This window comes from Engystomops pustulosus, chromosome 9 (genome assembly GCF_040894005.1).
Source record: "Engystomops pustulosus chromosome 9, aEngPut4.maternal, whole genome shotgun sequence".
NCBI lineage: Eukaryota > Metazoa > Chordata > Amphibia > Anura > Leptodactylidae > Engystomops > Engystomops pustulosus.
In genome coordinates, this window is record NC_092419.1 from 66,330,808 (window position 1) to 66,353,275 (window position 22,468).

Sequence of the window (22,468 nt, forward strand, 5' to 3'; positions counted from 1 at the left end):
TTACTATCTCATAGAGAAAGTAACACAATTTTCAGGTTCAAAAAGGTCAACGGAACTTGGGATTCCCAGCCAGTCTCCCATGCTGGTACTTGCCAAGCCTTAAGCTGCATTGCTGATGCGATCTGACGAGAGCAGGCACATTCAGCTTAGAATGGCCGTTGACAGCAGCTGTTCAATTTGAACCTTCTTTTACTATCTCATAGAGAAACTAACACAATTTTCAGGTTCAAAAAGGTCAACGGAACTTGGGATTCCCAGCCAGTCTCCCATGCTGGTACTTGCCAAGCCTTAAGCTGCATTGCTGCTGCGATCTGACGAGAGCAGGCACATTCAGCTAAGAATGGCCGTTGACAGCAGCTGTTCAATTTGAACCTTCTTTTACTATCTCATAGAGAAACTAACACAATTTTCAGGTTCAAAAAGGTCAACAGAACTTGGGATTCCCAGCCAGTCTCCCATGCTGGTACTTGCCAAGCCTTAAGCTGCATTGCTGCTGCGATCTGACGAGAGCAGGCACATTCAGCTTAGAATGGCCGTTGACAGCAGCTGTTCAATTTGAACCTTCTTTTACTATCTCATAGAGAAACTAACACAATTTTCAGGTTCAAAAAGGTCAACGGAACTTTGGACTCCCAGCCAGTCTCCCATGCTGGTACTTGCCAAGCCTTAAGCTGCATTGCTGCTGCGATCTGACGAGAGCAGGCACATTCAGCTTAGAATGGCCGTTGACAGCAGCTGTTCAATTTGAACCTTCTTTTACTATCTCATAGAGAAACTAACACAATTTTCAGGTTCAAAAAGGTCAACAGAACTTGGGATTCCCAGCCAGTCTCCCATGCTGGTACTTGCCAAGCCTTAAGCTGCATTGCTGCTGCGATCTGACGAGAGCAGGCACATTCAGCTTAGAATGGCCGTTGACAGCAGCTGTTCAATTTGAACCTTCTTTTACTATCTTATAGAGAAACTAACACAATTTTCAGGTTCAAAAAGGTCAACGGAACTTGGGATTCCCAGCCAGTCTCCCATGCTGGTACTTGCCAAGCCTTAAGCTGCATTGCTGCTGCGATCTGACGAGAGCAGGCACATTCAGCTTAGAATGGCCGTTGACAGCAGCTGTTCAATTTGAACCTTCTTTTACTATCTCATAGAGAAACTAACACAATTTTCAGGTTCAAAAAGGTCAACAGAACTTGGGATTCCCAGCCAGTCTCCCATGCTGGTACTTGCCAAGCCTTAAGCTGCATTGCTGCTGCGATCTGACGAGAGCAGGCACATTCAGCTTAGAATGGCCGTTGACAGCAGCTGTTCAATTTGAACCTTCTTTTACTATCTCATAGAGAAACTAACACAATTTTCAGGTTCAAAAAGGTCAACGGAACTTGGGATTCCCAGCCAGTCTCCCATGCTGGTACTTGCCAAGCCTTAAGCTGCATTGCTGCTGCGATCTGACGAGAGCAGGCACATTCAGCTTAGAATGGCCGTTGACAGCAGCTATTCAATTTGAACCTTCTTTTACCATCTTTGACAGAGAAACTAACAATTTTCAGGTTCAAAAAGGTCAACGGAACTTGGGATTCCCAGCCAGTCTCCCATGCTGGTACTTGCCAAGCCTTAAGCTGCATTGCTGCTGCGATCTGACGAGAGCAGGCACATTCAGCTTAGAATGGCCGTTGACAGCAGCTGTTCAATTTGAACCTTCTTTTACTATCTCATAGAGAAACTAACACAATTTTCAGGTTCAAAAAGGTCAACAGAACTTGGGATTCCCAGCCAGTCTCCCATGCTGGTACTTGCCAAGCCTTAAGCTGCATTGCTGCTGCGATCTGACGAGAGCAGGCACATTCAGCTTAGAATGGCCGTTGACAGCAGCTATTCAATTTGAACCTTCTTTTACCATCTTTGACAGAGAAACTAACAATTTTCAGGTTCAAAAAGGTCAACGGAACTTGGGATTCCCAGCCAGTCTCCCATGCTGGTACTTGCCAAGCCTTAAGCTGCATTGCTGCTGCAATCTGACGAGAGCAGGCACATTCAGCTTAGAATGGCCGTTGACAGCAGCTATTCAATTTGAACCTTCTTTTACCATCTTTGACAGAGAAACTAACAATTTTCAGGTTCAAAAAGGTCAACGGAACTTGGGATTCCCAGCCAGTCTCCCATGCTGGTACTTGCCAAGCCTTAAGCTGCATTGCTGCTGCGATCTGACGAGAGCAGGCACATTCAGCTTAGAATGGCCGTTGACAGCAGCTATTCAATTTGAACCTTCTTTTACCATCTTTGACAGAGAAACTAACAATTTTCAGGTTCAAAAAGGTCAACGGAACTTGGGATTCCCAGCCAGTCTCCCATGCTGGTACTTGCCAAGCCTTAAGCTGCATTGCTGCTGCGATCTGACGAGAGCAGGCACATTCAGCTTAGAATGGCCGTTGACAGCAGCTGTTCAATTTGAACCTTCTTTTACTATCTCATAGAGAAACTAACACAATTTTCAGGTTCAAAAAGGTCAACAGAACTTGGGATTCCCAGCCAGTCTCCCATGCTGGTACTTGCCAAGCCTTAAGCTGCATTGCTGCTGCGATCTGACGAGAGCAGGCACATTCAGCTTAGAATGGCCGTTGACAGCAGCTGTTCAATTTGAACCTTCTTTTACTATCTTATAGAGAAAATAACACAATTTTCAGGTTCAAAAAGGCCAACGGAACTTGGGATTCCCAGCCAGTCTCCCATGCTTGTACTTGCCAAGCCTTAAGCTGCATTGCTGCTGCGATCTGACGAGAGCAGGCACATTCAGCTTAGAATGGCCGTTGACAGCAGCTGTTCAATTTGAACCTTCTTTTACTATCTCATAGAGAAACTAACACAATTTTCAGGTTCAAAAAGGTCAACAGAACTTGGGATTCCCAGCCAGTCTCCCATGCTGGTACTTGCCAAGCCTTAAGCTGCATTGCTGCTGCGATCTGACGAGAGCAGGCACATTCAGCTTAGAATGGCCGTTGACAGCAGCTATTCAATTTGAACCTTCTCTTACCATCTTTGACAGAGAAACTAACAATTTTCAGGTTCAAAAAGGTCAACGGAACTTGGGATTCCCAGCCAGTCTCCCATGCTGGTACTTGCCAAGCCTTAAGCTGCATTGCTGCTGCGATCTGACGAGAGCAGGCACATTCAGCTTAGAATGGCCGTTGACAGCAGCTATTCAATTTGAACCTTCTTTTACCATCTTTGACAGAGAAACTAACACAATTTTCAGGTTCAAAAAGGTCAACGGAACTTGGGATTCCCAGCCAGTCTCCCATGCTGGTACTTGCCAAGCCTTAAGCTGCATTGCTGCTGCGAACTGACGAGAGCAGGCACATTCAGCTTAGAATGGCCGTTGACAGCAGCTGTTCAATTTGAACCTTCTTTTACTATCTCATAGAGAAACTAACACAATTTTCAGGTTCAAAAAGGTCAACGGAACTTGGGATTCCCAGCCAGTCTCCCATGCTGGTACTTGCCAAGCCTTAAGCTGCATTGCTGCTGCGATTTGACGAGAGCAGGCACATTCAGCTAAGAATGGCCGTTGACAGCAGCTGTTCAATTTGAACCTTCTTTTACTATCTCATAGAGAAACTAACACAATTTTCAGGTTCAAAAAGGTCAACAGAACTTGGGATTCCCAGCCAGTCTCCCATGCTGGTACTTGCCAAGCCTTAAGCTGCATTGCTGCTGCGATCTGACGAGAGCAGGCACATTCAGCTTAGAATGGCCGTTGACAGCAGCTGTTCAATTTGAACCTTCTTTTACTATCTCATAGAGAAAATAACACAATTTTCAGGTTCAAAAAGGTCAACGGAACTTGGGATTCCTAGCCAGTCTCCAAGGCTGGTACTTGCCAAGCCTTAAGCTGCATTGCTGCTGCGATCTGACGAGAGCAGGCACATTCAGCTTAGAATGGCCGTTGACAGCAGCTGTTCAATTTGAACCTTCTTTTACTATCTCATAGAGAAACTAACACAATTTTCAGGTTCAAAAAGGTCAACAGAACTTGGGATTCCCAGCCAGTCTCCCATGCTGGTACTTGCCAAGCCTTAAGCTGCATTGCTGCTGCGATCTGACGAGAGCAGGCACATTCAGCTTAGAATGGCCGTTGACAGCAGCTGTTCAATTTGAACCTTCTTTTACTATCTCATAGAGAAACTAACACAATTTTCAGGTTCAAAAAGGTCAACGGAACTTGGGATTCCCAGCCAATCTCCCATGCTGGTACTTGCCAAGCCTTAAGCTGCATTGCTGCTGCGATCTGACGAGAGCAGGCACATTCAGCTTAGAATGGCCGTTGACAGCAGCTGTACAGTTTGAACCTTCTTTTACTATCTCATAGAGAAAGTAACACAATTTTCAGGTTCAAAAAGGTCAACGGAACTTGGGATTCCCAGCCAGTCTCCCATGCTGGTACTTGCCAAGCCTTAAGCTGCATTGCTGATGCGATCTGACGAGAGCAGGCACATTCAGCTTAGAATGGCCGTTGACAGCAGCTGTTCAATTTGAACCTTCTTTTACTATCTCATAGAGAAACTAACACAATTTTCAGGTTCAAAAAGGTCAACGGAACTTGGGATTCCCAGCCAGTCTCCCATGCTGGTACTTGCCAAGCCTTAAGCTGCATTGCTGCTGCGATCTGACGAGAGCAGGCACATTCAGCTTAGAATGGCCGTTGACAGCAGCTGTTCAATTTGAACCTTCTTTTACTATCTCATAGAGAAACTAACACAATTTTCAGGTTCAAAAAGGTCAACAGAACTTGGGATTCCCAGCCAGTCTCCCATGCTGGTACTTGCCAAGCCTTAAGCTGCATTGCTGCTGCGATCTGACGAGAGCAGGCACATTCAGCTTAGAATGGCCGTTGACAGCAGCTGTTCAATTTGAACCTTCTTTTACTATCTCATAGAGAAACTAACACAATTTTCAGGTTCAAAAAGGTCAACGGAACTTGGGATTCCCAGCCAATCTCCCATGCTGGTACTTGCCAAGCCTTAAGCTGCATTGCTGCTGCGATCTGACGAGAGCAGGCACATTCAGCTTAGAATGGCCGTTGACAGCAGCTGTACAGTTTGAACCTTCTTTTACTATCTCATAGAGAAAGTAACACAATTTTCAGGTTCAAAAAGGTCAACGGAACTTGGGATTCCCAGCCAGTCTCCCATGCTGGTACTTGCCAAGCCTTAAGCTGCATTGCTGATGCGATCTGACGAGAGCAGGCACATTCAGCTTAGAATGGCCGTTGACAGCAGCTGTTCAATTTGAACCTTCTTTTACTATCTCATAGAGAAACTAACACAATTTTCAGGTTCAAAAAGGTCAACGGAACTTGGGATTCCCAGCCAGTCTCCCATGCTGGTACTTGCCAAGCCTTAAGCTGCATTGCTGCTGCGATCTGACGAGAGCAGGCACATTCAGCTAAGAATGGCCGTTGACAGCAGCTGTTCAATTTGAACCTTCTTTTACTATCTCATAGAGAAACTAACACAATTTTCAGGTTCAAAAAGGTCAACAGAACTTGGGATTCCCAGCCAGTCTCCCATGCTGGTACTTGCCAAGCCTTAAGCTGCATTGCTGCTGCGATCTGACGAGAGCAGGCACATTCAGCTTAGAATGGCCGTTGACAGCAGCTGTTCAATTTGAACCTTCTTTTACTATCTCATAGAGAAACTAACACAATTTTCAGGTTCAAAAAGGTCAACGGAACTTTGGACTCCCAGCCAGTCTCCCATGCTGGTACTTGCCAAGCCTTAAGCTGCATTGCTGCTGCGATCTGACGAGAGCAGGCACATTCAGCTTAGAATGGCCGTTGACAGCAGCTGTTCAATTTGAACCTTCTTTTACTATCTTATAGAGAAACTAACACAATTTTCAGGTTCAAAAAGGTCAACGGAACTTGGGATTCCCAGCCAGTCTCCCATGCTGGTACTTGCCAAGCCTTAAGCTGCATTGCTGCTGCGATCTGACGAGAGCAGGCACATTCAGCTTAGAATGGCCGTTGACAGCAGCTGTTCAATTTGAACCTTCTTTTACTATCTCATAGAGAAACTAACACAATTTTCAGGTTCAAAAAGGTCAACAGAACTTGGGATTCCCAGCCAGTCTCCCATGCTGGTACTTGCCAAGCCTTAAGCTGCATTGCTGCTGCGATCTGACGAGAGCAGGCACATTCAGCTTAGAATGGCCGTTGACAGCAGCTATTCAATTTGAACCTTCTTTTACCATCTTTGACAGAGAAACTAACAATTTTCAGGTTCAAAAAGGTCAACGGAACTTGGGATTCCCAGCCAGTCTCCCATGCTGGTACTTGCCAAGCCTTAAGCTGCATTGCTGCTGCGATCTGACGAGAGCAGGCACATTCAGCTTAGAATGGCCGTTGACAGCAGCTATTCAATTTGAACCTTCTTTTACCATCTTTGACAGAGAAACTAACAATTTTCAGGTTCAAAAAGGTCAACGGAACTTGGGATTCCCAGCCAGTCTCCCATGCTGGTACTTGCCAAGCCTTAAGCTGCATTGCTGCTGCGATCTGACGAGAGCAGGCACATTCAGCTTAGAATGGCCGTTGACAGCAGCTGTTCAATTTGAACCTTCTTTTACTATCTCATAGAGAAACTAACACAATTTTCAGGTTCAAAAAGGTCAACAGAACTTGGGATTCCCAGCCAGTCTCCCATGCTGGTACTTGCCAAGCCTTAAGCTGCATTGCTGCTGCGATCTGACGAGAGCAGGCACATTCAGCTTAGAATGGCCGTTGACAGCAGCTATTCAATTTGAACCTTCTTTTACCATCTTTGACAGAGAAACTAACAATTTTCAGGTTCAAAAAGGTCAACGGAACTTGGGATTCCCAGCCAGTCTCCCATGCTGGTACTTGCCAAGCCTTAAGCTGCATTGCTGCTGCGATCTGACGAGAGCAGGCACATTCAGCTTAGAATGGCCGTTGACAGCAGCTGTTCAATTTGAACCTTCTTTTACTATCTCATAGAGAAACTAACACAATTTTCAGGTTCAAAAAGGTCAACAGAACTTGGGATTCCCAGCCAGTCTCCCATGCTGGTACTTGCCAAGCCTTAAGCTGCATTGCTGCTGCGATCTGACGAGAGCAGGCACATTCAGCTTAGAATGGCCGTTGACAGCAGCTATTCAATTTGAACCTTCTTTTACCATCTTTGACAGAGAAACTAACAATTTTCAGGTTCAAAAAGGTCAACGGAACTTGGGATTCCCAGCCAGTCTCCCATGCTGGTACTTGCCAAGCCTTAAGCTGCATTGCTGCTGCGATCTGACGAGAGCAGGCACATTCAGCTTAGAATGGCCGTTGACAGCAGCTATTCAATTTGAACCTTCTTTTACCATCTTTGACAGAGAAACTAACAATTTTCAGGTTCAAAAAGGTCAACGGAACTTGGGATTCCCAGCCAGTCTCCCATGCTGGTACTTGCCAAGCCTTAAGCTGCATTGCTGCTGCGATCTGACGAGAGCAGGCACATTCAGCTTAGAATGGCCGTTGACAGCAGCTGTTCAATTTGAACCTTCTTTTACTATCTCATAGAGAAACTAACACAATTTTCAGGTTCAAAAAGGTCAACAGAACTTGGGATTCCCAGCCAGTCTCCCATGCTGGTACTTGCCAAGCCTTAAGCTGCATTGCTGCTGCGATCTGACGAGAGCAGGCACATTCAGCTTAGAATGGCCGTTGACAGCAGCTATTCAATTTGAACCTTCTTTTACCATCTTTGACAGAGAAACTAACAATTTTCAGGTTCAAAAAGGTCAACGGAACTTGGGATTCCCAGCCAGTCTCCCATGCTGGTACTTGCCAAGCCTTAAGCTGCATTGCTGCTGCAATCTGACGAGAGCAGGCACATTCAGCTTAGAATGGCCGTTGACAGCAGCTATTCAATTTGAACCTTCTTTTACCATCTTTGACAGAGAAACTAACAATTTTCAGGTTCAAAAAGGTCAACGGAACTTGGGATTCCCAGCCAGTCTCCCATGCTGGTACTTGCCAAGCCTTAAGCTGCATTGCTGCTGCGATCTGACGAGAGCAGGCACATTCAGCTAAGAATGGCCGTTGACAGCAGCTGTTCAATTTGAACCTTCTTTTACTATCTCATAGAGAAACTAACACAATTTTCAGGTTCAAAAAGGTCAACGGAACTTGGGATTCCCAGCCAGTCTCCCATGCTGGTACTTGCCAACCCTTAAGCTGCATTGATTCTGCGATCTGACGAGAGCAGGCACATTCAGCTTAGAATGGCCGTTGACAGCAGCTGTTCAATTTGAACCTTCTTTTACTATCTCATAGAGAAACTAACACAATTTTCAGGTTCAAAAAGGTCAACAGAACTTGGGATTCCCAGCCAGTCTCCCATGCTGGTACTTGCCAAGCCTTAAGCTGCATTGCTGCTGCGATCTGACGAGAGCAGGCACATTCAGCTTAGAATGGCCGTTGACAGCAGCTGTTCAATTTGAACCTTCTTTTACCATCTTTGACAGAGAAACTAACAATTTTCATGTTCAAAAAGGTCAACGGAACTTGGGATTCCCAGCCAGTCTCCCATGCTGGTACTTGCCAAGCCTTAAGCTGCATTGCTGCTGCGAACTGACGAGAGCAGGCACATTCAGCTTAGAATGGCCGTTGACAGCAGCTGTTCAATTTGAACCTTCTTTTACTATCTCATAGAGAAACTAACACAATTTTCAGGTTCAAAAAGGTCAACGGAACTTGGGATTCCCAGCCAGTCTCCCATGCTGGTACTTGCCAAGCCTTAAGCTGCATTGCTGCTGCGATTTGACGAGAGCAGGCACATTCAGCTAAGAATGGCCGTTGACAGCAGCTGTTCAATTTGAACCTTCTTTTACTATCTCATAGAGAAACTAACACAATTTTCAGGTTCAAAAAGGTCAACAGAACTTGGGATTCCCAGCCAGTCTCCCATGCTGGTACTTGCCAAGCCTTAAGCTGCATTGCTGCTGCGATCTGACGAGAGCAGGCACATTCAGCTTAGAATGGCCGTTGACAGCAGCTGTTCAATTTGAACCTTCTTTTACTATCTCATAGAGAAAATAACACAATTTTCAGGTTCAAAAAGGTCAACGGAACTTGGGATTCCTAGCCAGTCTCCAAGGCTGGTACTTGCCAAGCCTTAAGCTGCATTGCTGCTGCGATCTGACGAGAGCAGGCACATTCAGCTTAGAATGGCCGTTGACAGCAGCTGTTCAATTTGAACCTTCTTTTACTATCTCATAGAGAAACTAACACAATTTTCAGGTTCAAAAAGGTCAACAGAACTTGGGATTCCCAGCCAGTCTCCCATGCTGGTACTTGCCAAGCCTTAAGCTGCATTGCTGCTGCGATCTGACGAGAGCAGGCACATTCAGCTTAGAATGGCCGTTGACAGCAGCTGTTCAATTTGAACCTTCTTTTACTATCTCATAGAGAAACTAACACAATTTTCAGGTTCAAAAAGGTCAACGGAACTTGGGATTCCCAGCCAATCTCCCATGCTGGTACTTGCCAAGCCTTAAGCTGCATTGCTGCTGCGATCTGACGAGAGCAGGCACATTCAGCTTAGAATGGCCGTTGACAGCAGCTGTACAGTTTGAACCTTCTTTTACTATCTCATAGAGAAAGTAACACAATTTTCAGGTTCAAAAAGGTCAACGGAACTTGGGATTCCCAGCCAGTCTCCCATGCTGGTACTTGCCAAGCCTTAAGCTGCATTGCTGATGCGATCTGACGAGAGCAGGCACATTCAGCTTAGAATGGCCGTTGACAGCAGCTGTTCAATTTGAACCTTCTTTTACTATCTCATAGAGAAACTAACACAATTTTCAGGTTCAAAAAGGTCAACGGAACTTGGGATTCCCAGCCAGTCTCCCATGCTGGTACTTGCCAAGCCTTAAGCTGCATTGCTGCTGCGATCTGACGAGAGCAGGCACATTCAGCTTAGAATGGCCGTTGACAGCAGCTGTTCAATTTGAACCTTCTTTTACTATCTCATAGAGAAACTAACACAATTTTCAGGTTCAAAAAGGTCAACAGAACTTGGGATTCCCAGCCAGTCTCCCATGCTGGTACTTGCCAAGCCTTAAGCTGCATTGCTGCTGCGATCTGACGAGAGCAGGCACATTCAGCTTAGAATGGCCGTTGACAGCAGCTGTTCAATTTGAACCTTCTTTTACTATCTCATAGAGAAACTAACACAATTTTCAGGTTCAAAAAGGTCAACGGAACTTGGGATTCCCAGCCAATCTCCCATGCTGGTACTTGCCAAGCCTTAAGCTGCATTGCTGCTGCGATCTGACGAGAGCAGGCACATTCAGCTTAGAATGGCCGTTGACAGCAGCTGTACAGTTTGAACCTTCTTTTACTATCTCATAGAGAAAGTAACACAATTTTCAGGTTCAAAAAGGTCAACGGAACTTGGGATTCCCAGCCAGTCTCCCATGCTGGTACTTGCCAAGCCTTAAGCTGCATTGCTGATGCGATCTGACGAGAGCAGGCACATTCAGCTTAGAATGGCCGTTGACAGCAGCTGTTCAATTTGAACCTTCTTTTACTATCTCATAGAGAAACTAACACAATTTTCAGGTTCAAAAAGGTCAACGGAACTTGGGATTCCCAGCCAGTCTCCCATGCTGGTACTTGCCAAGCCTTAAGCTGCATTGCTGCTGCGATCTGACGAGAGCAGGCACATTCAGCTAAGAATGGCCGTTGACAGCAGCTGTTCAATTTGAACCTTCTTTTACTATCTCATAGAGAAACTAACACAATTTTCAGGTTCAAAAAGGTCAACAGAACTTGGGATTCCCAGCCAGTCTCCCATGCTGGTACTTGCCAAGCCTTAAGCTGCATTGCTGCTGCGATCTGACGAGAGCAGGCACATTCAGCTTAGAATGGCCGTTGACAGCAGCTGTTCAATTTGAACCTTCTTTTACTATCTCATAGAGAAACTAACACAATTTTCAGGTTCAAAAAGGTCAACGGAACTTTGGACTCCCAGCCAGTCTCCCATGCTGGTACTTGCCAAGCCTTAAGCTGCATTGCTGCTGCGATCTGACGAGAGCAGGCACATTCAGCTTAGAATGGCCGTTGACAGCAGCTGTTCAATTTGAACCTTCTTTTACTATCTCATAGAGAAACTAACACAATTTTCAGGTTCAAAAAGGTCAACAGAACTTGGGATTCCCAGCCAGTCTCCCATGCTGGTACTTGCCAAGCCTTAAGCTGCATTGCTGCTGCGATCTGACGAGAGCAGGCACATTCAGCTTAGAATGGCCGTTGACAGCAGCTATTCAATTTGAACCTTCTTTTACCATCTTTGACAGAGAAACTAACAATTTTCAGGTTCAAAAAGGTCAACGGAACTTGGGATTCCCAGCCAGTCTCCCATGCTGGTACTTGCCAAGCCTTAAGCTGCATTGCTGCTGCGATCTGACGAGAGCAGGCACATTCAGCTTAGAATGGCCGTTGACAGCAGCTATTCAATTTGAACCTTCTTTTACCATCTTTGACAGAGAAACTAACAATTTTCAGGTTCAAAAAGGTCAACGGAACTTGGGATTCCCAGCCAGTCTCCCATGCTGGTACTTGCCAAGCCTTAAGCTGCATTGCTGCTGCGATCTGACGAGAGCAGGCACATTCAGCTTAGAATGGCCGTTGACAGCAGCTGTTCAATTTGAACCTTCTTTTACTATCTCATAGAGAAACTAACACAATTTTCAGGTTCAAAAAGGTCAACAGAACTTGGGATTCCCAGCCAGTCTCCCATGCTGGTACTTGCCAAGCCTTAAGCTGCATTGCTGCTGCGATCTGACGAGAGCAGGCACATTCAGCTTAGAATGGCCGTTGACAGCAGCTATTCAATTTGAACCTTCTTTTACCATCTTTGACAGAGAAACTAACAATTTTCAGGTTCAAAAAGGTCAACGGAACTTGGGATTCCCAGCCAGTCTCCCATGCTGGTACTTGCCAAGCCTTAAGCTGCATTGCTGCTGCGATCTGACGAGAGCAGGCACATTCAGCTTAGAATGGCCGTTGACAGCAGCTATTCAATTTGAACCTTCTTTTACCATCTTTGACAGAGAAACTAACAATTTTCAGGTTCAAAAAGGTCAACGGAACTTGGGATTCCCAGCCAGTCTCCCATGCTGGTACTTGCCAAGCCTTAAGCTGCATTGCTGCTGCGATCTGACGAGAGCAGGCACATTCAGCTTAGAATGGCCGTTGACAGCAGCTATTCAATTTGAACCTTCTTTTACCATCTTTGACAGAGAAACTAACAATTTTCAGGTTCAAAAAGGTCAACGGAACTTGGGATTCCCAGCCAGTCTCCCATGCTGGTACTTGCCAAGCCTTAAGCTGCATTGCTGCTGCGATCTGACGAGAGCAGGCACATTCAGCTTAGAATGGCCGTTGACAGCAGCTGTTCAATTTGAACCTTCTTTTACTATCTCATAGAGAAACTAACACAATTTTCAGGTTCAAAAAGGTCAACAGAACTTGGGATTCCCAGCCAGTCTCCCATGCTGGTACTTGCCAAGCCTTAAGCTGCATTGCTGCTGCGATCTGACGAGAGCAGGCACATTCAGCTTAGAATGGCCGTTGACAGCAGCTGTTCAATTTGAACCTTCTTTTACCATCTTTGACAGAGAAACTAACAATTTTCATGTTCAAAAAGGTCAACGGAACTTGGGATTCCCAGCCAGTCTCCCATGCTGGTACTTGCCAAGCCTTAAGCTGCATTGCTGCTGCGAACTGACGAGAGCAGGCACATTCAGCTTAGAATGGCCGTTGACAGCAGCTGTTCAATTTGAACCTTCTTTTACTATCTCATAGAGAAACTAACACAATTTTCAGGTTCAAAAAGGTCAACGGAACTTGGGATTCCCAGCCAGTCTCCCATGCTGGTACTTGCCAAGCCTTAAGCTGCATTGCTGCTGCGATTTGACGAGAGCAGGCACATTCAGCTAAGAATGGCCGTTGACAGCAGCTGTTCAATTTGAACCTTCTTTTACTATCTCATAGAGAAACTAACACAATTTTCAGGTTCAAAAAGGTCAACAGAACTTGGGATTCCCAGCCAGTCTCCCATGCTGGTACTTGCCAAGCCTTAAGCTGCATTGCTGCTGCGATCTGACGAGAGCAGGCACATTCAGCTTAGAATGGCCGTTGACAGCAGCTGTTCAATTTGAACCTTCTTTTACTATCTCATAGAGAAAATAACACAATTTTCAGGTTCAAAAAGGTCAACGGAACTTGGGATTCCTAGCCAGTCTCCAAGGCTGGTACTTGCCAAGCCTTAAGCTGCATTGCTGCTGCGATCTGACGAGAGCAGGCACATTCAGCTTAGAATGGCCGTTGACAGCAGCTGTTCAATTTGAACCTTCTTTTACTATCTCATAGAGAAACTAACACAATTTTCAGGTTCAAAAAGGTCAACAGAACTTGGGATTCCCAGCCAGTCTCCCATGCTGGTACTTGCCAAGCCTTAAGCTGCATTGCTGCTGCGATCTGACGAGAGCAGGCACATTCAGCTTAGAATGGCCGTTGACAGCAGCTGTTCAATTTGAACCTTCTTTTACTATCTCATAGAGAAACTAACACAATTTTCAGGTTCAAAAAGGTCAACGGAACTTGGGATTCCCAGCCAATCTCCCATGCTGGTACTTGCCAAGCCTTAAGCTGCATTGCTGCTGCGATCTGACGAGAGCAGGCACATTCAGCTTAGAATGGCCGTTGACAGCAGCTGTACAGTTTGAACCTTCTTTTACTATCTCATAGAGAAAGTAACACAATTTTCAGGTTCAAAAAGGTCAACGGAACTTGGGATTCCCAGCCAGTCTCCCATGCTGGTACTTGCCAAGCCTTAAGCTGCATTGCTGATGCGATCTGACGAGAGCAGGCACATTCAGCTTAGAATGGCCGTTGACAGCAGCTGTTCAATTTGAACCTTCTTTTACTATCTCATAGAGAAACTAACACAATTTTCAGGTTCAAAAAGGTCAACGGAACTTGGGATTCCCAGCCAGTCTCCCATGCTGGTACTTGCCAAGCCTTAAGCTGCATTGCTGCTGCGATCTGACGAGAGCAGGCACATTCAGCTAAGAATGGCCGTTGACAGCAGCTGTTCAATTTGAACCTTCTTTTACTATCTCATAGAGAAACTAACACAATTTTCAGGTTCAAAAAGGTCAACAGAACTTGGGATTCCCAGCCAGTCTCCCATGCTGGTACTTGCCAAGCCTTAAGCTGCATTGCTGCTGCGATCTGACGAGAGCAGGCACATTCAGCTTAGAATGGCCGTTGACAGCAGCTGTTCAATTTGAACCTTCTTTTACTATCTCATAGAGAAACTAACACAATTTTCAGGTTCAAAAAGGTCAACGAAACTTTGGACTCCCAGCCAGTCTCCCATGCTGGTACTTGCCAAGCCTTAAGCTGCATTGCTGCTGCGATCTGACGAGAGCAGGCACATTCAGCTAAGAATGGCCGTTGACAGCAGCTGTTCAATTTGAACCTTCTTTTACTATCTCATAGAGAAACTAACACAATTTTCAGGTTCAAAAAGGTCAACAGAACTTGGGATTCCCAGCCAGTCTCCCATGCTGGTACTTGCCAAGCCTTAAGCTGCATTGCTGCTGCGATCTGACGAGAGCAGGCACATTCAGCTTAGAATGGCCGTTGACAGCAGCTGTTCAATTTGAACCTTCTTTTACTATCTCATAGAGAAAATAACACAATTTTCAGGTTCAAAAAGGTCAACGGAACTTGGGATTCCTAGCCAGTCTCCAATGCTGGTACTTGCCAAGCCTTAAGCTGCATTGCTGCTGCGATCTGACGAGAGCAGGCACATTCAGCTTAGAATGGCCGTTGACAGCAGCTGTTCAATTTGAACCTTCTTTTACTATCTCATAGAGAAACTAACACAATTTTCAGGTTCAAAAAGGTCAACAGAACTTGGGATTCCCAGCCAGTCTCCCATGCTGGTACTTGCCAAGCCTTAAGCTGCATTGCTGCTGCGATCTGACGAGAGCAGGCACATTCAGCTTAGAATGGCCGTTGACAGCAGCTGTTCAATTTGAACCTTCTTTTACTATCTTATAGAGAAACTAACACAATTTTCAGGTTCAAAAAGGTCAACGGAACTTGGGATTCCCAGCCAGTCTCCCATGCTGGTACTTGCCAAGCCTTAAGCTGCATTGCTGCTGCGATCTGACAAGAGCAGGCACATTCAGCTTAGAATGGCCGTTGACAGCAGCTGTTCAATTTGAACCTTCTTTTACTATCTCATAGAGAAACTAACACAATTTTCAGGTTCAAAAAGGTCAACAGAACTTGGGATTCCCAGCCAGTCTCCCATGCTGGTACTTGCCAAGCTTTAAGCTGCATTGCTGCTGCGATCTGACGAGAGCAGGCACATTCAGCTTAGAATGGCCGTTGACAGCAGCTATTCAATTTGAACCTTCTTTTACCATCTTTGACAGAGAAACTAACAATTTTCAGGTTCAAAAAGGTCAACGGAACTTGGGATTCCCAGCCAGTCTCCCATGCTGGTACTTGCCAAGCCTTAAGCTGCATTGCTGCTGCGATCTGACGAGAGCAGGCACATTCAGCTTAGAATGGCCGTTGACAGCAGCTATTCAATTTGAACCTTCTTTTACCATCTTTGACAGAGAAACTAACAATTTTAAGGTTCAAAAAGGTCAACGGAACTTGGGATTCCCAGCCAGTCTCCCATGCTGGTACTTGCCAAGCCTTAAGCTGCATTGCTGCTGCGATCTGACGAGAGCAGGCACATTCAGCTTAGAATGGCCGTTGACAGCAGCTGTTCAATTTGAACCTTCTTTTACTATCTCATAGAGAAACTAACACAATTTTCAGGTTCAAAAAGGTCAACGGAACTTGGGATTCCCTGCCAGTCTCCCATGCTGGTACTTGCCAAGCCTTAAGCTGCATTGCTGCTGCGATCTGACGAGAGCAGGCACATTCAGCTTAGAATGGCCGTTGACAGCAGCTGTTCAATTTGAACCTTCTTTTACCATCTGTGACAGAGAAACTAACAATTTTCATGTTCAAAAAGGTCAACGGAACTTGGGATTCCCAGCCAGTCTCCCATGCTGGTACTTGCCAAGCCTTAAGCTGCATTGCTGCTGCGATCTGACGAGAGCAGGCACATTCAGCTTAGAATGGCCGTTGACAGCAGCTGTTCAATTTGAACCTTCTTTTACTATCTCATAGAGAAACTAACACAATTTTCAGGTTCAAAAAGGTCAACAGAACTTGGGATTCCCAGCCAGTCTCCCATGCTGGTACTTGCCAAGCCTTAAGCTGCATTGCTGCTGCGATCTGACGAGAGCAGGCACATTCAGCTTAGAATGGCCGTTGACAGCAGCTGTTCAATTTGAACCTTCTTTTACCATCTTTGACAGAGAAACTAACAATTTTCAGGTTCAAAAAGGTCAACAGAACTTGGGATTCCCAGCCAGTCTCCCATGCTGGTACTTGCCAAGCCTTAAGCTGCATTGCTGCTGCGATCTGACGAGAGCAGGCACATTCAGCTTAGAATGGCCGTTGACAGCAGCTGTTCAATTTGAACCTTCTTTTACTATCTCATAGAGAAACTAACACAATTTTCAGGTTCAAAAAGGTCAACGGAACTTGGGATTCCCAGCCAGTCTCCCATGCTGGTACTTGCCAAGCCTTAAGCTGCATTGCTGCTGCGATTTGAAGAGAGCAGGCACATTCAGCTAAGAATGGCCGTTGACAGCAGCTGTTCAATTTGAACCTTCTTTTACTATCTCATAGAGAAACTAACACAATTTTCAGGTTCAAAAAGGTCAACAGAACTTGGGATTCCCAGCCAGTCTCCCATGCTGGTACTTGCCAAGCCTTAAGCTGCATTGCTGCTGCGATCTGACGAGAGCAGGCACATTCAGCTTAGAATGGCCGTTGACAGCAGCTGTTCAATTTGAACCTTCTTTTACTATCTCATAGAGAAAATAACACAATTTTCAGGTTCAAAAAGGTCAACGGAACTTGGGATTCCTAGCCAGTCTCCAATGCTGGTACTTGCCAAGCCTTAAGCTGCATTGCTGCTGCGATCTGACGAGAGCAGGCACATTCAGCTTAGAATGGCCGTTGACAGCAGCTGTTCAATTTGAACCTTCTTTTACTATCTCATAGAGAAACTAACACAATTTTCAGGTTCAAAAAGGTCAACAGAACTTGGGATTCCCAGCCAGTCTCCCATGCTGGTACTTGCCAAGCCTTAAGCTGCATTGCTGCTGCGATCTGACGAGAGCAGGCACATTCAGCTTAGAATGGCCGTTGACAGCAGCTGTTCAATTTGAACCTTCTTTTACTATCTCATAGAGAAACTAACACAATTTTCAGGTTCAAAAAGGTCAACGGAACTTGGGATTCCCAGCCAGTCTCCCATGCTGGTACTTGCCAAGCCTTAAGCTGCATTGCTGCTGCGATCTGACGAGAGCAGGCACATTCAGCTTAGAATGGCCGTTGACAGCAGCTGTTCAGTTTGAACCTTCTTTTACTATCTCATAGAGAAAGTAACACAATTTTCAGGTTCAAAAAGGTCAACGGAACTTGGGATTCCCAGCCAGTCTCCCATGCTGGTACTTGCCAAGCCTTAAGCTGCATTGCTGATGCGATCTGACGAGAGCAGGCACATTCAGCTTAGAATGGCCGTTGACAGCAGCTGTTCAATTTGAACCTTCTTTTACTATCTCATAGAGAAACTAACACAATTTTCAGGTTCAAAAAGGTCAACGGAACTTGGGATTCCCAGCCAGTCTCCCATGCTGGTACTTGCCAAGCCTTAAGCTGCATTGCTGCTGCGATCTGACGAGAGCAGGCACATTCAGCTAAGAATGGCCGTTGACAGCAGCTGTTCAATTTGAACCTTCTTTTACTATCTCATAGAGAAACTAACACAATTTTCAGGTTCAAAAAGGTCAACAGAACTTGGGATTCCCAGCCAGTCTCCCATGCTGGTACTTGCCAAGCCTTAAGCTGCATTGCTGCTGCGATCTGACGAGAGCAGGCACATTCAGCTTAGAATGGCCGTTGACAGCAGCTGTTCAATTTGAACCTTCTTTTACTATCTCATAGAGAAACTAACACAATTTTCAGGTTCAAAAAGGTCAACGGAACTTGGGACTCCCAGCCAGTCTCCCATGCTGGTACTTGCCAAGCCTTAAGCTGCATTGCTGCTGCGATCTGACGAGAGCAGGCACATTCAGCTAAGAATGGCCGTTGACAGCAGCTGTTCAATTTGAACCTTCTTTTACTATCTCATAGAGAAACTAACACAATTTTCAGGTTCAAAAAGGTCAACAGAACTTGGGATTCCCAGCCAGTCTCCCATGCTGGTACTTGCCAAGCCTTAAGCTGCATTGCTGCTGCGATCTGACGAGAGCAGGCACATTCAGCTTAGAATGGCCGTTGACAGCAGCTGTTCAATTTGAACCTTCTTTTACTATCTCATAGAGAAACTAACACAATTTTCAGGTTCAAAAAGGTCAACGGAACTTGGGATTCCCAGCCAGTCTCCCATGCTGGTACTTGCCAAGCCTTAAGCTGCATTGCTGCTGCGATCTGACGAGAGCAGGCACATTCAGCTTAGAATGGCCGTTGACAGCAGCTGTTCAGTTTGAACCTTCTTTTACTATCTCATAGAGAAACTAACACAATTTTCAGGTTCAAAAAGGTCAACGGAACTTGGGATTCCCAGCCAGTCTCCCATGCTGGTACTTGCCAAGCCTTAAGCTGCATTGCTGCTGCGATCTGACGAGAGCAGGCACATTCAGCTTAGAATGGCCGTTGACAGCAGCTATTCAATTTGAACCTTCTTTTACCATCTTTGACAGAGAAACTAACAATTTTCAGGTTCAAAAAGGTCAACGGAACTTGGGATTCCCAGCCAGTCTCCCATGCTGGTACTTGCCAAGCCTTAAGCTGCATTGCTGCTGCGATCTGACGAGAGCAGGCACATTCAGCTTAGAATGGCCGTTGACAGCAGCTATTCAATTTGAACCTTCTTTTACCATCTTTGACAGAGAAACTAACAATTTTCAGGTTCAAAAAGGTCAACGGAACTTGGGATTCCCAGCCAGTCTCCCATGCTGGTACTTGCCAAGCCTTAAGCTGCATTGCTGCTGCGATCTGACGAGAGCAGGCACATTCAGCTTAGAATGGCCGTTGACAGCAGCTGTTCAATTTGAACCTTCTTTTACTATCTCATAGAGAAACTAACACAATTTTCAGGTTCAAAAAGGTCAACGGAACTTGGGATTCCCAGCCAGTCTCCCATGCTGGTACTTGCCAAGCCTTAAGCTGCATTGCTGCTGCGATTTGACGAGAGCAGGCACATTCAGCTAAGAATGGCCGTTGACAGCAGCTGTTCAATTTGAACCTTCTTTTACTATCTCATAGAGAAACTAACACAATTTTCAGGTTCAAAAAGGTCAACAGAACTTGGGATTCCCAGCCAGTCTCCCATGCTGGTACTTGCCAAGCCTTAAGCTGCATTGCTGCTGCGATCTGACGAGAGCAGGCACATTCAGCTTAGAATGGCCGTTGACAGCAGCTGTTCAATTTGAACCTTCTTTTACTATCTCATAGAGAAAATAACACAATTTTCAGGTTCAAAAAGGTCAACAGAACTTGGGATTCCCAGCCAGTCTCCCATGCTGGTACTTGCCAAGCCTTAAGCTGCATTGCTGCTGCGATCTGACGAGAGCAGGCACATTCAGCTTAGAATGGCCGTTGACAGCAGCTGTTCAATTTGAACCTTCTTTTACTATCTTATAGAGAAACTAACACAATTTTCAGGTTCAAAAAGGTCAACGGAACTTGGGATTCCCAGCCAGTCTCCCATGCTGGTACTTGCCAAGCCTTAAGCTGCATTGCTGCTGCGATCTGACGAGAGCAGGCACATTCAGCTTAGAATGGCCGTTGACAGCAGCTGTTCAATTTGAACCTTCTTTTACTATCTCATAGAGAAACTAACACAATTTTCAGGTTCAAAAAGGTCAACGGAACTTGGGATTCCCAGCCAGCCTCCCATGCTGGTACTTGCCAAGCCTTAAGCTGCATTGCTGCTGCGATCTGACGAGAGCAGGCACATTCAGCTTAGAATGGCCGTTGACAGCAGCTGTTCAGTTTGAACCTTCTTTTACTATCTCATAGAGAAACTAACACAATTTTCAGGTTCAAAAAGGTCAACGGAACTTGGGATTCCCAGCCAGTCTCCCATGCTGGAACTTGCCAAGCCTTAAGCTGCATTGCTGCTGCGATCTGACGAGAGCAGGCACATTCAGCTAAGAATGGCCGTTGACAGCAGCTGTTCAATTTGAACCTTCTTTTACTATCTCATAGAGAAACTAACACAATTTTCAGGTTCAAAAAGGTCAACAGAACTTGGGATTCCCAGCCAGTCTCCCATGCTGGTACTTGCCAAGCCTTAAGCTGCATTGCTGCTGCGATCTGACGAGAGCAGGCACATTCAGCTTAGAATGGCCGTTGACAGCAGCTGTTCAATTTGAACCTTCTTTTACTATCTCATAGAGAAACTAACACAATTTTCAGGTTCAAAAAGGTCAACGGAACTTGGGATTCCCAGCCAGTCTCCCATGCTGGTACTTGCCAAGCCTTAAGCTGCATTGCTGCTGCGATCTGACGAGAGTAGGCACATTCAGCTTAGAATGGCCGTTGACAGCAGCTGTTCAGTTTGAACCTTCTTTTACTATCTCATAGAGAAACTAACACAATTTTCAGGTTCAAAAAGGTCAACGGAACTTGGGATTCCCAGCCAGTCTCCCATGCTGGTACTTGCCAAGCCTTAAGCTGCATTGCTGCTGCGATCTGACGAGAGCAGGCACATTCAGCTTAGAATGGCCGTTGACAGCAGCTATTCAATTTGAACCTTCTTTTACCATCTTTGACAGAGAAACTAACAATTTTCAGGTTCAAAAAGGTCAACGGAACTTGGGACTCCCAGCCAGTCTCCCATGCTGGTACTTGCCAAGCCTTAAGCTGCATTGCTGCTGCGATCTGACGAGAGCAGGCACATTCAGCTTAGAATGGCCGTTGACAGCAGCTATTCAATTTGAACCTTCTTTTACCATCTTTGACAGAGAAACTAACAATTTTCAGGTTCAAAAAGGTCAACGGAACTTGGGATTCCCAGCCAGTCTCCCATGCTGGTACTTGCCAAGCCTTAAGCAGCATTGCTGCTGCGATCTGACGAGAGCAGGCACATTCAGCTTAGAATGGCCGTTGACAGCAGCTGTTCAATTTGAACCTTCTTTTACTATCTCATAGAGAAACTAACACAATTTTCAGGTTCAAAAAGGTCAACGGAACTTGGGATTCCCAGCCAGTCTCCCATGCTGGTACTTGCCAAGCCTTAAGCTGCATTGCTGCTGCGATTTGACGAGAGCAGGCACATTCAGCTAAGAATGGCCGTTGACAGCAGCTGTTCAATTTGAACCTTCTTTTACTATCTCATAGAGAAACTAACACAATTTTCAGGTTCAAAAAGGTCAACAGAACTTGGGATTCCCAGCCAGTCTCCCATGCTGGTACTTGCCAAGCCTTAAGCTGCATTGCTGCTGCGATCTGACGAGAGCAGGCACATTCAGCTTAGAATGGCCGTTGACAGCAGCTGTTCAATTTGAACCTTCTTTTACTATCTCATAGAGAAAATAACACAATTTTCAGGTTCAAAAAGGTCAACGGAACTTGGGATTCCTAGCCAGTCTCCAATGCTGGTACTTGCCAAGCCTTAAGCTGCATTGCTGCTGCGATCTGACGAGAGCAGGCACATTCAGCTTAGAATGGCCGTTGACAGCAGCTGTTCAATTTGAACCTTCTTTTACTATCTCATAGAGAAACTAACACAATTTTCAGGTTCAAAAAGGTCAACAGAACTTGGGATTCCCAGCCAGTCTCCCATGCTGGTACTTGCCAAGCCTTAAGCTGCATTGCTGCTGCGATCTGACGAGAGCAGGCACATTCAGCTTAGAATGGCCGTTGACAGCAGCTGTTCAATTTGAACCTTCTTTTACTATCTTATAGAGAAACTAACACAATTTTCAGGTTCAAAAAGGTCAACGGAACTTGGGATTCCCAGCCAGTCTCCCATGCTGGTACTTGCCAAGCCTTAAGCTGCATTGCTGCTGCAATCTGACGAGAGCAGGCACATTCAGCTTAGAATGGCCGTTGACAGCAGCTGTTCAATTTGAACCTTCTTTTACTATCTCATAGAGAAACTAACACAATTTTCAGGTTCAAAAAGGTCAACAGAACTTGGGATTCCCAGCCAGTCTCCCATGCTGGTACTTGCCAAGCCTTAAGCTGCATTGCTGCTGCGATCTGACGAGAGCAGGCACATTCAGCTTAGAATGGCCGTTGACA

The 22,468-nt window shown here is 45.7% G+C and overlaps 1 protein-coding gene and 118 pseudogenes across 1 annotated transcript in view; 1 reads left to right on the forward strand and 118 right to left on the reverse strand.

Moving 5' to 3' along the window:
• The window catches only part of LOC140076453 (uncharacterized), a 107,896-nt gene that overhangs the window by 2,249 nt on the left and 83,179 nt on the right, over positions 1-22,468 (forward strand). The gene's annotated exons all lie outside the window — the stretch shown is intronic.
• On the reverse strand, positions 45-163 carry LOC140091240 (5S ribosomal RNA; annotated as a pseudogene).
• LOC140081673 (5S ribosomal RNA) lies at positions 234-352 on the reverse strand (annotated as a pseudogene).
• LOC140079994 (5S ribosomal RNA) lies at positions 423-541 on the reverse strand (annotated as a pseudogene).
• Positions 612-730, reverse strand: LOC140094700 (5S ribosomal RNA; annotated as a pseudogene).
• On the reverse strand, positions 801-919 carry LOC140079996 (5S ribosomal RNA; annotated as a pseudogene).
• On the reverse strand, positions 990-1,108 carry LOC140099181 (5S ribosomal RNA; annotated as a pseudogene).
• LOC140079997 (5S ribosomal RNA) lies at positions 1,179-1,297 on the reverse strand (annotated as a pseudogene).
• On the reverse strand, positions 1,368-1,486 carry LOC140099182 (5S ribosomal RNA; annotated as a pseudogene).
• On the reverse strand, positions 1,557-1,675 carry LOC140099184 (5S ribosomal RNA; annotated as a pseudogene).
• LOC140079998 (5S ribosomal RNA) lies at positions 1,746-1,864 on the reverse strand (annotated as a pseudogene).
• LOC140086870 (5S ribosomal RNA) lies at positions 1,935-2,053 on the reverse strand (annotated as a pseudogene).
• LOC140099185 (5S ribosomal RNA) lies at positions 2,124-2,242 on the reverse strand (annotated as a pseudogene).
• On the reverse strand, positions 2,313-2,431 carry LOC140099186 (5S ribosomal RNA; annotated as a pseudogene).
• LOC140079999 (5S ribosomal RNA) lies at positions 2,502-2,620 on the reverse strand (annotated as a pseudogene).
• Positions 2,691-2,809, reverse strand: LOC140089869 (5S ribosomal RNA; annotated as a pseudogene).
• LOC140080000 (5S ribosomal RNA) lies at positions 2,880-2,998 on the reverse strand (annotated as a pseudogene).
• On the reverse strand, positions 3,069-3,187 carry LOC140099187 (5S ribosomal RNA; annotated as a pseudogene).
• On the reverse strand, positions 3,260-3,378 carry LOC140087455 (5S ribosomal RNA; annotated as a pseudogene).
• On the reverse strand, positions 3,449-3,567 carry LOC140093955 (5S ribosomal RNA; annotated as a pseudogene).
• On the reverse strand, positions 3,638-3,756 carry LOC140080001 (5S ribosomal RNA; annotated as a pseudogene).
• On the reverse strand, positions 3,827-3,945 carry LOC140095028 (5S ribosomal RNA; annotated as a pseudogene).
• LOC140080002 (5S ribosomal RNA) lies at positions 4,016-4,134 on the reverse strand (annotated as a pseudogene).
• LOC140085869 (5S ribosomal RNA) lies at positions 4,205-4,323 on the reverse strand (annotated as a pseudogene).
• LOC140091241 (5S ribosomal RNA) lies at positions 4,394-4,512 on the reverse strand (annotated as a pseudogene).
• Positions 4,583-4,701, reverse strand: LOC140099188 (5S ribosomal RNA; annotated as a pseudogene).
• LOC140080003 (5S ribosomal RNA) lies at positions 4,772-4,890 on the reverse strand (annotated as a pseudogene).
• On the reverse strand, positions 4,961-5,079 carry LOC140085870 (5S ribosomal RNA; annotated as a pseudogene).
• LOC140091242 (5S ribosomal RNA) lies at positions 5,150-5,268 on the reverse strand (annotated as a pseudogene).
• Positions 5,339-5,457, reverse strand: LOC140081674 (5S ribosomal RNA; annotated as a pseudogene).
• Positions 5,528-5,646, reverse strand: LOC140080004 (5S ribosomal RNA; annotated as a pseudogene).
• On the reverse strand, positions 5,717-5,835 carry LOC140094702 (5S ribosomal RNA; annotated as a pseudogene).
• Positions 5,906-6,024, reverse strand: LOC140099191 (5S ribosomal RNA; annotated as a pseudogene).
• On the reverse strand, positions 6,095-6,213 carry LOC140080005 (5S ribosomal RNA; annotated as a pseudogene).
• On the reverse strand, positions 6,284-6,402 carry LOC140099192 (5S ribosomal RNA; annotated as a pseudogene).
• LOC140099193 (5S ribosomal RNA) lies at positions 6,473-6,591 on the reverse strand (annotated as a pseudogene).
• LOC140080007 (5S ribosomal RNA) lies at positions 6,662-6,780 on the reverse strand (annotated as a pseudogene).
• LOC140099194 (5S ribosomal RNA) lies at positions 6,851-6,969 on the reverse strand (annotated as a pseudogene).
• On the reverse strand, positions 7,040-7,158 carry LOC140080008 (5S ribosomal RNA; annotated as a pseudogene).
• Positions 7,229-7,347, reverse strand: LOC140099195 (5S ribosomal RNA; annotated as a pseudogene).
• Positions 7,418-7,536, reverse strand: LOC140099197 (5S ribosomal RNA; annotated as a pseudogene).
• On the reverse strand, positions 7,607-7,725 carry LOC140080009 (5S ribosomal RNA; annotated as a pseudogene).
• Positions 7,796-7,914, reverse strand: LOC140086871 (5S ribosomal RNA; annotated as a pseudogene).
• Positions 7,985-8,103, reverse strand: LOC140081675 (5S ribosomal RNA; annotated as a pseudogene).
• Positions 8,174-8,292, reverse strand: LOC140096081 (5S ribosomal RNA; annotated as a pseudogene).
• Positions 8,363-8,481, reverse strand: LOC140080010 (5S ribosomal RNA; annotated as a pseudogene).
• LOC140087456 (5S ribosomal RNA) lies at positions 8,552-8,670 on the reverse strand (annotated as a pseudogene).
• LOC140093957 (5S ribosomal RNA) lies at positions 8,741-8,859 on the reverse strand (annotated as a pseudogene).
• Positions 8,930-9,048, reverse strand: LOC140080011 (5S ribosomal RNA; annotated as a pseudogene).
• Positions 9,119-9,237, reverse strand: LOC140095029 (5S ribosomal RNA; annotated as a pseudogene).
• Positions 9,308-9,426, reverse strand: LOC140080012 (5S ribosomal RNA; annotated as a pseudogene).
• On the reverse strand, positions 9,497-9,615 carry LOC140085872 (5S ribosomal RNA; annotated as a pseudogene).
• Positions 9,686-9,804, reverse strand: LOC140091244 (5S ribosomal RNA; annotated as a pseudogene).
• LOC140099198 (5S ribosomal RNA) lies at positions 9,875-9,993 on the reverse strand (annotated as a pseudogene).
• Positions 10,064-10,182, reverse strand: LOC140080013 (5S ribosomal RNA; annotated as a pseudogene).
• On the reverse strand, positions 10,253-10,371 carry LOC140085873 (5S ribosomal RNA; annotated as a pseudogene).
• LOC140091246 (5S ribosomal RNA) lies at positions 10,442-10,560 on the reverse strand (annotated as a pseudogene).
• On the reverse strand, positions 10,631-10,749 carry LOC140081676 (5S ribosomal RNA; annotated as a pseudogene).
• LOC140080014 (5S ribosomal RNA) lies at positions 10,820-10,938 on the reverse strand (annotated as a pseudogene).
• Positions 11,009-11,127, reverse strand: LOC140094703 (5S ribosomal RNA; annotated as a pseudogene).
• On the reverse strand, positions 11,198-11,316 carry LOC140080015 (5S ribosomal RNA; annotated as a pseudogene).
• On the reverse strand, positions 11,387-11,505 carry LOC140099199 (5S ribosomal RNA; annotated as a pseudogene).
• On the reverse strand, positions 11,576-11,694 carry LOC140099201 (5S ribosomal RNA; annotated as a pseudogene).
• LOC140080016 (5S ribosomal RNA) lies at positions 11,765-11,883 on the reverse strand (annotated as a pseudogene).
• Positions 11,954-12,072, reverse strand: LOC140099202 (5S ribosomal RNA; annotated as a pseudogene).
• Positions 12,143-12,261, reverse strand: LOC140099203 (5S ribosomal RNA; annotated as a pseudogene).
• LOC140099204 (5S ribosomal RNA) lies at positions 12,332-12,450 on the reverse strand (annotated as a pseudogene).
• LOC140080019 (5S ribosomal RNA) lies at positions 12,521-12,639 on the reverse strand (annotated as a pseudogene).
• On the reverse strand, positions 12,710-12,828 carry LOC140087457 (5S ribosomal RNA; annotated as a pseudogene).
• On the reverse strand, positions 12,899-13,017 carry LOC140093958 (5S ribosomal RNA; annotated as a pseudogene).
• On the reverse strand, positions 13,088-13,206 carry LOC140080020 (5S ribosomal RNA; annotated as a pseudogene).
• LOC140095031 (5S ribosomal RNA) lies at positions 13,277-13,395 on the reverse strand (annotated as a pseudogene).
• LOC140080021 (5S ribosomal RNA) lies at positions 13,466-13,584 on the reverse strand (annotated as a pseudogene).
• Positions 13,655-13,773, reverse strand: LOC140085874 (5S ribosomal RNA; annotated as a pseudogene).
• LOC140091247 (5S ribosomal RNA) lies at positions 13,844-13,962 on the reverse strand (annotated as a pseudogene).
• Positions 14,033-14,151, reverse strand: LOC140081677 (5S ribosomal RNA; annotated as a pseudogene).
• On the reverse strand, positions 14,222-14,340 carry LOC140080022 (5S ribosomal RNA; annotated as a pseudogene).
• On the reverse strand, positions 14,600-14,718 carry LOC140080023 (5S ribosomal RNA; annotated as a pseudogene).
• On the reverse strand, positions 14,789-14,907 carry LOC140091202 (5S ribosomal RNA; annotated as a pseudogene).
• On the reverse strand, positions 14,978-15,096 carry LOC140080025 (5S ribosomal RNA; annotated as a pseudogene).
• On the reverse strand, positions 15,167-15,285 carry LOC140088997 (5S ribosomal RNA; annotated as a pseudogene).
• On the reverse strand, positions 15,356-15,474 carry LOC140092663 (5S ribosomal RNA; annotated as a pseudogene).
• LOC140099205 (5S ribosomal RNA) lies at positions 15,545-15,663 on the reverse strand (annotated as a pseudogene).
• LOC140099206 (5S ribosomal RNA) lies at positions 15,734-15,852 on the reverse strand (annotated as a pseudogene).
• Positions 15,923-16,041, reverse strand: LOC140083990 (5S ribosomal RNA; annotated as a pseudogene).
• On the reverse strand, positions 16,112-16,230 carry LOC140099207 (5S ribosomal RNA; annotated as a pseudogene).
• LOC140080026 (5S ribosomal RNA) lies at positions 16,301-16,419 on the reverse strand (annotated as a pseudogene).
• On the reverse strand, positions 16,490-16,608 carry LOC140080027 (5S ribosomal RNA; annotated as a pseudogene).
• LOC140096496 (5S ribosomal RNA) lies at positions 16,679-16,797 on the reverse strand (annotated as a pseudogene).
• Positions 16,868-16,986, reverse strand: LOC140080028 (5S ribosomal RNA; annotated as a pseudogene).
• LOC140091203 (5S ribosomal RNA) lies at positions 17,057-17,175 on the reverse strand (annotated as a pseudogene).
• LOC140080029 (5S ribosomal RNA) lies at positions 17,246-17,364 on the reverse strand (annotated as a pseudogene).
• Positions 17,435-17,553, reverse strand: LOC140099209 (5S ribosomal RNA; annotated as a pseudogene).
• LOC140091248 (5S ribosomal RNA) lies at positions 17,624-17,742 on the reverse strand (annotated as a pseudogene).
• Positions 17,813-17,931, reverse strand: LOC140081678 (5S ribosomal RNA; annotated as a pseudogene).
• On the reverse strand, positions 18,002-18,120 carry LOC140080031 (5S ribosomal RNA; annotated as a pseudogene).
• Positions 18,191-18,309, reverse strand: LOC140084714 (5S ribosomal RNA; annotated as a pseudogene).
• Positions 18,380-18,498, reverse strand: LOC140080032 (5S ribosomal RNA; annotated as a pseudogene).
• Positions 18,569-18,687, reverse strand: LOC140099210 (5S ribosomal RNA; annotated as a pseudogene).
• Positions 18,758-18,876, reverse strand: LOC140099213 (5S ribosomal RNA; annotated as a pseudogene).
• Positions 18,947-19,065, reverse strand: LOC140099214 (5S ribosomal RNA; annotated as a pseudogene).
• Positions 19,136-19,254, reverse strand: LOC140099215 (5S ribosomal RNA; annotated as a pseudogene).
• LOC140093959 (5S ribosomal RNA) lies at positions 19,325-19,443 on the reverse strand (annotated as a pseudogene).
• LOC140080033 (5S ribosomal RNA) lies at positions 19,514-19,632 on the reverse strand (annotated as a pseudogene).
• On the reverse strand, positions 19,703-19,821 carry LOC140080034 (5S ribosomal RNA; annotated as a pseudogene).
• Positions 19,892-20,010, reverse strand: LOC140099216 (5S ribosomal RNA; annotated as a pseudogene).
• On the reverse strand, positions 20,081-20,199 carry LOC140084846 (5S ribosomal RNA; annotated as a pseudogene).
• LOC140092470 (5S ribosomal RNA) lies at positions 20,270-20,388 on the reverse strand (annotated as a pseudogene).
• On the reverse strand, positions 20,459-20,577 carry LOC140080035 (5S ribosomal RNA; annotated as a pseudogene).
• On the reverse strand, positions 20,648-20,766 carry LOC140092072 (5S ribosomal RNA; annotated as a pseudogene).
• LOC140099217 (5S ribosomal RNA) lies at positions 20,837-20,955 on the reverse strand (annotated as a pseudogene).
• LOC140082385 (5S ribosomal RNA) lies at positions 21,026-21,144 on the reverse strand (annotated as a pseudogene).
• LOC140085864 (5S ribosomal RNA) lies at positions 21,215-21,333 on the reverse strand (annotated as a pseudogene).
• LOC140093960 (5S ribosomal RNA) lies at positions 21,404-21,522 on the reverse strand (annotated as a pseudogene).
• On the reverse strand, positions 21,593-21,711 carry LOC140080036 (5S ribosomal RNA; annotated as a pseudogene).
• On the reverse strand, positions 21,782-21,900 carry LOC140091204 (5S ribosomal RNA; annotated as a pseudogene).
• Positions 21,971-22,089, reverse strand: LOC140080037 (5S ribosomal RNA; annotated as a pseudogene).
• Positions 22,160-22,278, reverse strand: LOC140086872 (5S ribosomal RNA; annotated as a pseudogene).
• LOC140080038 (5S ribosomal RNA) lies at positions 22,349-22,467 on the reverse strand (annotated as a pseudogene).